This window comes from Anser cygnoides, chromosome Z, assembly GCF_040182565.1.
Source record: "Anser cygnoides isolate HZ-2024a breed goose chromosome Z, Taihu_goose_T2T_genome, whole genome shotgun sequence".
In the NCBI taxonomy this organism is placed as follows: Eukaryota; Metazoa; Chordata; class Aves; order Anseriformes; family Anatidae; genus Anser; species Anser cygnoides.
The window spans coordinates 26,791,608-26,798,664 of NC_089912.1; positions in this window are offsets into that span (position 1 = coordinate 26,791,608).

The window sequence follows — 7,057 nt, forward strand, 5'->3', positions numbered from 1 at the left end:
GCAAGAAAACAACTGATTCTGCCTTTGCTTTGTGTGCTGTTCCTTTACTAACTAATTTGCAGAACTCGCATCAATGTGACAGAAACTGCACTGATGACTTCCAAAAACCCACAAAATATCTGGAGTTGCATAATGCCCTTCACCACAACCACAGTCCCTGGAGAGCATGCCATCTTAGTCTCACTGTACAAGTCCTGACTTTAAGATTCCATTCATACATCATGCCTGCAATTGCACTCATGGGACTGTGAGAGTTACTGGAAACAATTTCTGCTTGTACACCATGGCTCCTTTGGTGGGAAAGGTAAACAGGTGAGCTCAGAAAGAATCAGCAAAAAATAATGACCTTTTCACCTAGAGGTAGGAAGAGTCACTACAAAGTCTGAGGGAGATCAAGATAAAGCCTTGTGGAATCCCTGGGAACAGCTGCAAGAAGGAAATTGAGCAAGGTAAATACAAGGACTTGAAAAAAAGTCATTGATAGTGGGAGTGAAAGTGCTACCACTGCAGAAAGCCATCACCAGTGAGTGACCGAAAACCTCTCTGCCTTACATAGCTGGGAAAGACTGGGGAATACTTTGATCCTGTGATGAGGCTTAGACTTTGGGAGCTCCACTGTATGAAGTGTGTAAAGAAACTGAAGGAGTTTCTGCCATCCCAAAGCTCATTTTAATATTGTGCACTGTGAGATGAAACATGATCTATGAAACAGACCGACATTACGTGACTTCTTATTCACCTATTTCTCCAAACTTTAAATAAAGCTATAAAAGTAGCACCACCTAAATCTATGGTAATTGTTGAAAATTATTTTTAAAAATACTTTATATAGAATTGTATATTCATATTGAGGGGCACAGCTGCTAACAGCTCTCTAAAACTCAACTTACAACTGCTTTGAAAATATTATCTTCTGAGGCTATTCATGTCTATAGTTCAAGGTCAACTAACCTACTCCACACTTCTTTACCTTAGCTTGCTTAAACGCTAAGGTTTTTTCTGTTGGCTGAACACTCCAGAACTGAACACTCCATCTGGACCTAGTCAAACATTAGATTTCCACTTCAGGTGCTCTTTAATCATTGAATCTAAAATTCAAATTTGAATAAACTATAAAGCTCATATCTAAAAACATGACTGTGATCGGACCCAAAACTACTTAGAAATTAGCCTTTAAAAACATTCAGACCCTACTAAAAAGGTCAGATAATACTTGAAGAGGAAAGGAATGCAAAGATAGGAAAAATTAGTTAATAGAGAATCCAGGGAGCATTTTCCAAAAAGGTTCAAACATAAAAATCATGTGTGCTATTGTAATATGAAACCTTGGAGATTCAATGCAATAACTGAAGATGCAGGAGTTTCTTTTTATTACGAAAGATGTTTATATGAAAAGCAAAATAGACAAGAGAAAGCAACAGCTAAAGAATACTCGATGGGCACTTTAATCTTCTATTAATATGCAAATTTTGTTCTTTAGGACCCTAGAAAGAGACTCTCTTTTTTTGTTGTTGTTTTTTGTTTTGTTTTGTTTTCTTTTCCACAGGCTATTTGAAAAGTGTCTTACTCTCCCAGAGGTCCTTCTTGTATGAATCCAAGTGAAACACTGTATTTATGCTAATTCTCCAGATACTCCTGTATGCACCATTTTCTTTTTGAAATTATAGGGAGTTTATTGAACCACATTTGTAAAACATTCCACAGCTGATTTCATTCTAAAGATCTTCTTTAATAGAACTGAATCCCCTGTTGATCTGTGTCATGTGAGAATGCTATGAATATCATCTTTAACCAAAAGGAAGGAAAAGAAAAAGCCTATAAAAAATGTATATGAGCCTCTGACCCGCACTGGATAATTTTATCTTCATTACCAAACTTAGCCACATATAGCCCTGCAAATGTACAAAAAAATAAAAATTAAAATCCAAATAGCAATACTTTCTTTAGTAAATCCCATCCCTAAGAGAAAAACAGCTGTAGTGAAAACATAACATCTTTATTGGTGTATATTCAAAAATACATTTCCTGATTTCATTTATTTCCTTTTATTTTCCTACTCATAAGTGCTACCTCCATAGTGAAAAACTAAATGAAGAAATAGATAGATGATTGATAGATAGATAGATAGATAGATAGATAGATAGATAGATAAAAATAAAAACTGCAAAATCTTGTTTGCTGCCACTGAAAGGGAAACTAGGAATTTTGTTGTTGTTGCATTTGTATATTTGGGATCCTTTCACATATTAGGCCTATAGCAAGTCAATCATTTTTCTCTCCCTATTTTCTCTATAGATAGAGATAGAATGAGCCTATGAGCGAAAATCTGCCTCTCTTGCAAGAAGACTTCTGTGGGTTTATTCATGAATCAGGGAAACAGGTTTAGCTTTAAAAAGTCTCTGTGGAATTGAAGTCTTAAGCCTGTTTGTCTTAAAGGCTGTTAATGATTTTGATCTGACTTTCCACTGTGAATCCTCTTTTTAACTGATCCCATATGAATATCTTCCTGTTTATATGCCTCACGGAATGAGAGCTTCAGATATGGATCTCTTTTAGCATAGACTTTTATGAGTTAGGGATTACTCCATCATTGTGAATTGTAATACTTTCATGCAGCTATAAAACTGGTGAGGGAGGGAGGTTCATGCACTGAAATTCCATCATTTCCCATTAAAAAAAGTGCTACATTACCTTTTATCTGCAGGCAAAATATGGAAAGTTAAACAGAGCTCCAATACATGACCATGACTACAGGACTAGTGTTAGAGATTCAATTGATTTATTTAAAAATATATATATAAATGTCCCTCTAATATTTGTTACTTGCTATTATAGAGAGAATGCAAATCATATACCTCTGCTTGTGCTGGCATGTTTGATGTCATTATTCAATTTAAGGACAACACTTGAGAATTCAAATAATAAAAAAGCAACATAGATTTTTCCCTCTGGAAAACATATTAATCAGACAGAGTTATTTTTCAGCATCTACAAAGGATATGGTAAGTAACCATAAATAGGCAGTAAAAAGTCACACACACACTCAAAAAAAAAAAAAATAGCACTGCAGGAAGAGAATATTTGTTTCTGAAGAGAGTTCATTTAACCCTGAACCCTGGATCAGGAGGGACCCCATGCTGAAGCAGGAGCAAACCAGATGAAGGACTGAAAGACAAAGTGTTATAAACTGACTGCAGCCCCCATTCCCCATTCCTGTGTGCTGCACGGAGGGAGGACGTAGAAGAGGATGGATGGGAGAAAGGTATTCTTAATTTGTTTTTAGTTCTCACCTATTCTTAACTGGCAATAAATTACATTTACCTCCCTTATGCTGACTCTGTTTTGCCTATGACTGTAACTGGTGAGTGACCTCCCTGTCCTTATCCCAACCCATGATATTTTCCTCATCTTATTTTTTCCCCCTGTCCTTCTAAGATGAGAAAGTGAGAGAGTAGTATAGTGGCTCTTACCTACCTGTCAGTGTGAAACCTCCACGTTGTCTAACTTAGGTTTGGTAAGCTACTCCACACAGCAAATTCTTACAGATGGTAAACTGTGTGGAAATGAGCAGAACAGGCTGTTAGGCTATGTGATAAAAAATGGTCTGCATGCCCACAAAGGAGCACAGAGACAATTGCAGGAAGAGCAGCCTAAATAGCACCCTGTCCAACTACTCCCAGGTCCATCTGCACAGGAGCTATCAGCCCATCAAAGGCCCACCTGCACAAGCCCAGAGGAGTGCAGGGGCACAAAGGTAGGTGAGAACCCAAGTTAAGGACTAAGAAGAAGGGATATCCTGTCCAGAACCCTCCCAGGAGACTCTCAACCCTGAAGTACGGAACCCATCGAGATGAGACAGCGCTTGATCACCTTCCAGGCAAGGAGGTGTACTAGGTTGACCCAAGGTAGCATCTAAGCACCACATAGCCACTAAGTCATTTCTACCCCCTCCAGTGGGGCAGGGAAGAGAATAGGAAGATCAAAAGCAAGAAAACTCATAGGATGAGACAAATAAAAGGTAATAAGATAAAAAGAGGGAAAAATAAATAAAAATAAAATATAAAATATATAAATGATATAATTATAAATACAAATATAAATATAAATATAAACAATATAAATAAATATAGATAGATATATATAGATATAGATTAGATATAGATATAGATATATAGATATAGATATAGATATAGATAGATATAGATATAGATATAGATATAGATATAGATATAGATAGATAGATTAGATATAGATATAGATATAGATAAAGATATATAAATATAGTAATGCAAATACAATTGCTTACCACCTCCCACAGGTTCACTGATGCCAAGGTAGTCTCTGAGAAACATCTGCCTCCCCAAACCACCCCTCTCTCAGTTTGTCTTGCTGGCCATGGCATAAAACATCGGAGAATAACCCTTTGATGTGTCTGGATCAGCTCTCCAGGTCTGTGTCCCCTTCCAGCTTCACATCCCATTCCAGCTAATCTCTGGGGGTGGGTAGACTGTGTAAAAGAGAAAGCCTTGATGCTGTGCAACTACTGCTCAGCAAAACACTGATGTGTTACCAACACTGCTTCTGACACAAATCCAAAGGGCTGGTCTGTAGGAAATTGACTCCATCACAGCCAGATCCAATACAGGGCAATTACTGCCTACGGACATAGGACACATTATATCATTCAGGGAAGCACATTTCTGGATTGCACAAAACTTATTATGAGATGTGTAGGGTATAAACCAGAGGCAGAAGAAGGGATGAAACAAATGGCCATGCCCTGACCCCAGTCAGCACAGTCTGTCCTTCAAATTCCCTTCTAACCTTTTCCTGAGTGAAGTCTCTGTTCTGCATACATGTGTCTGCATGGGGCCTGGGTACAGCTGCTGGGGTCAGACCATGGATCAGAGGCTTCTGAGCAGATGCAGTAAGAGTAGATCTGGGTGACAGCAACTGGGGGTGGCAGGGTGAGCTGGGGCCTTGTGAGTCTGGCTGCCATCAGCTGAAGAAGCACAAGAGAGTGAAACTAAGTGCCAACCACCAGTGACTAGAGGCCCACATGCCTGCAATTGGCAGTGCCAGTACACGAGTGAGTGAGTATCCATGAAGATCAAGCTCAGCTAGCTGGCTAGCAGGTGCAGTGGCTTAGCAGCTGGAAGGACATGCAAGTCTCTTGCGTAAGTTTTTCAGCATGGTTCTGCATAACATCCTGATCTCCAAATTGGAGAAATACGGATTTGAAGGGTGGACCATTGAATGAATAAGGAACTGTCATGAAGGTCGCACCTAGAGAGTGGTGGTTTATGTCCAGGTGGAGGCTAGAGATGAGTGGTGTCCCTCAGGGGTCTGTCTTGGGACCAGTGCTGTTTAATGTCTTTATCAATGACAGAGACAATGGGATTCAGTGCACCCTCAACAAGTTTGCAGATGACATCAAGTTGAGTAGTGCAGTCAATCCCATTGTCAATGTCATTGATAAAGATATTCAACAGAAGGATGGGACACCATACAAAGGAATTGGATAAGCTAAAAAAAATGGGCCCATGTCAACCTAAACAAGTTCAACAAGTCAAAATGCAAGGTGCTGCACCTGCGTAGGGGTAATCCCAGACGTAAGTACAGACTGGGACAAGAACTCATTGAGAGCAGCCCTGCAGAGAAGGACTTGGGGGTTCTGGTGGACAGAAAGCTCAACATGAGCCAGCACTGTGCTCTTGCAGCCCAGAAGGCCAACTGTGTCCTGCGCTGCCCCAACAGAGGAGTTGCCAGCAGGCAGAGGGAGGTGACTGTCCCTCTCTGCTCTGCCCTTGTGAAGCACCACCTGGAGTGCTGCATCCAGATCTGGGGCTCCCAGTACAAGAAGGATGTGGGGCTGTTAGAACAGGTCCAGATGAGGGCCATGAAGGTAATCAGAGGGCTAGAGCATTTCACCTATGAAGAAAGACTGAGAGAGATGGGCCTGTTTAGCCTGGAGAAGAGAGGAAAGCTTATTGCAGCCTTTCAGTACTTAAAAAGAGCTTATAAATAAGATGGGGAACAGCTTTTTGCTCAGGCATATAACAATAGGACAAGGGGGAATGGTTTTAAACTAAAAGAGGGAACATTTAGATTAGAGATTAGGAGGAAATTCTTCACTCTGAGGGTGGTGAGGCACTGTAACAGGTTGCCCAGAGAAGCTGTGGATGCTCCATCCCTGGAGGTGTTCAAGACCAGGTTGGATGATACCCTGGGCAACCTGATCTAGTGGGAGATGTCCCTGCCTATGACAGGGGGTTGGAACTATATCATCTTTAAGGTCCCTTCCAACACAAGCTGTTCTATGATTCCAAGATTCTATGATCAATGTAGCTGCAAGCTATTTAAATAACTTTTATTCATTTAAAATATTGTCTGAAGGGTCCCTTCTTTGTTTCCTAGGGAGGCAAAACAATTTGAGACACAAGGAACTTTGCACCTCAAAAAATTGCAGGAGCAGACTCCTATATTTTTACAGTAAATATGAGGTCCCACATCAAAAAATAACATTACATCAAAAGAACATCACTTTCATACTCACTTGAATGAAACTACTATTGCTTGATACATGAAACAATCAGAAGAAAAACTTTTTTTTTCTAAAAAAATTATTTGATATTGTGTTATAGCTGATAGGATTGCTTTACTCTGACTTGCTTACCAAGGACTGCATGTGCACCTAATTCATAGATCATAGGTCATAGAAGGGTTTGGGTTGAATAAAACCTTAAAGACCTTTTAGTTCCAACCCCTGCTGCAATGAGGTCTCCCCAGAGCCTTTTCTTCTTAAGGCTGAATATCCCCAGCTCTCTCAGCCTTTCTTCATAGGAGAGGTGCTCCAGCCCCCTGATCATCTTCATAACCCTCCTCTGGATCCACTTATGTGGGACCATGTTAAAGGCTTAGAGAAGTCCAAGTAGATGATATCAGTCAGATTTCTCTTGACTACTGATGCAGTCTCTCCATCACAGATGGCCACAATATTGGTCAGGAACTACTTGCCCTTAGTGAAGCAATGCTAATTGTCATGGATCACCTCTTT